Here is a 2,480-nt window from a genome sequence, read left to right as displayed (position 1 = left end):
AATACAAAAAAAAAAAAACAGTTTAGATCTAAATCATGTAGTGCTCATTATAAAATTATAATTATATAGGATTCATCAATAAATTCAAAGTAGCCCCCCATGCACCCTAATCAAATGGATGAGAAAGATATGACCAATTTATTAAAACATAAAAATCAGTTGACTTGTGCCTAAGAAAATGTGGTGAAAATAGGCTAAATAAAAAAAACACCTGTTTTGAAAATCTTGCATTTTGATGCAATTTTAATGTGACACTAACACTTTAAAAATGATTTGTATAGTTTTATGATATTGAGATTATCATGATTTTCCCTTGCCTAAAACTATCGACATATGTGCTATGACTCGCCTCTCTCTCATTGTTTGTAAACTTAGAGTCAATTGTTGCCTGATACTCATAATCTGCAAAGTATTTTGCATAATTCGATCATGTTTGCCTTTGTGCTATTATGATTGAGACTAAATTAATTGCATGTAATTGCATTAGGGAAAATCAGGCCCTTATTAGTTATTGACTTTGATAAAAATAAAGGCTATTTCGGTCTTCTTAATGTGACTAATTAATTTGAAAATATAAAATGAAATGCCCAAGAACATGTATATGCATGGAATGATTTGAGCTCGGATCCATTAAAAACGAATAAATCTTGAGAATCATGATATTAAAGTGGCATTTTTAAACCATGTCAGAATAATGTAAGGCTCACTTGACATCATCTATTATATGTTAGCTGAAAATTATTAGTGATGAGTTATTTAAGATGAAATGAAATTAAAAAACCTTGAACATTATAAGTGGTCTCATTTGAAAGAGGTAAATAAAGAGGAGCAAAGCATGTTTCCTGCTGTTAATATCTCCATACTTATAATTTGCTCATGAGCAAAAGATGAGAAATAAAAATGTAAGGAGACAATAAATATCCTTATAAAAACATTATTTCTCAAAATAAATTTGATAAAAAATGGTAGGATGGAAGACCAAAATGACGAATAAGGGTTTCTTAATCGATTGGTTAGGTGTTTCCTAATTGATCAGGTATATCTGCAATCTAGAAAACAAAAAATGAAATCGTTAATTTTGTATATTTCTAAAATAAAAAAATGATGGAACCTAAGACAATTAAAGACCAATTTGTAAATGACAACAAAAACTAAGCATTCACCTTGTCATTTTTTAAAATGTTGCATGACGTGGGTATCTCCCATCAAAATTGAAAAAGTAAACAATTACAAAAAATCACAAAAAAACCTGCAATACTCACCTTTTTCATTTTTTAAATGTCACAACACATCTAATTTTTGGTTCACTGCTACCCTTTATTGCTCCTTTATAAGTAGTAAAGATTCACGAGTTTTCTTCATCATGATAGTTTTTTTTTTAATTCATAAAACTATTTAAACATATAAAGAAGTTAATATCTACTTTTGAATTTATATTATATGCATTTACGATTTTTCTTTATAATGATAGTTACTTTTTTTAATTGAAGAAAATATTTAAACATCTGTAGTTTTTTTTTTTTTTGAAAGGCAAGCTGGGTTTAGGCAGACCCCTACCGGTTATTATTCAACATGCCACTAGGGTTTTGAACCTGCAAGGTCCCACCACAAGGAGACGTGCACTGACAGCTCCTACCAACCACCCCGAGCCCCGGTGGTTAAAACATCCATAGTTGTTTGCATATTTGGTAAAACCCTTGAGCTCCCTCATACCGGAAAGTACACCCAGCTTCTACCTTGCGTCAAGGGATGTCATATGTGGGTTTTGAACTTGCAACATTGGGTGACATTCACAAGTTACTCCTACCAGATGAGATGAGTGAAGCCCTTGTAGATATATTTTTGTAATAATATAAATGAGCAGGATCTTTTGAATTTCTCAAGTCTTCATGAAGTATGCGGTTATTTTTTATGCAATGACGGTGCATGCTTACCATAAAGCTCCACTATTGCTGACCATCCATCTTAACATTTTTCAAGATAGAAGACAACCTCCTTACCATAAAGCTCCACTATTGCTGACCATCCATCTTAACATTTCTCACGATAGAAGACAACCTACACCATCTCAAGATAAATGGCAGTCACCCTAAGGGGTTGGTGTAGTGGGCGGTTTCTTGATTGTTAGACAGGCAATCAAAGTTCCATTCTTAGGATGGTCGCCCTTTGCTCAAGGCACGCACCGCATAGGCCCTCGGGGACAGGGCTGGCTGAGCCAGCGAACTACCAGTTTCGGGTGTAGATTCCAAGGGTCAAGCCGAATGATCCTGAGCGGGCCGGTTTATAAAGAACGGGAGGGTTTCCAAAATTAAAAATAAAAGAAGAGCGCATCTTAGTAGATAAAGTTTAATTGTTGCTACGTTGCACGAAATCATGCACGGCTTATTGTTGAAATGTTTAATACTTTAACATCGTTTTCTGCCCTTTCGCAGGGCGACGTATAAAGAACATCTCTTTCGCGGAATCCTACTCATTTTTCG

Source organism: Nuphar pumila, chromosome 6 (genome assembly GCF_984573655.1).
Source record: "Nuphar pumila chromosome 6, dmNupPumi1.hap1.1, whole genome shotgun sequence".
Classification (NCBI taxonomy): domain Eukaryota; kingdom Viridiplantae; phylum Streptophyta; class Magnoliopsida; order Nymphaeales; family Nymphaeaceae; genus Nuphar; species Nuphar pumila.
The sequence above is the reverse complement of the archived record's forward strand: the minus strand, read 5'-3'. Positions refer to the sequence as shown.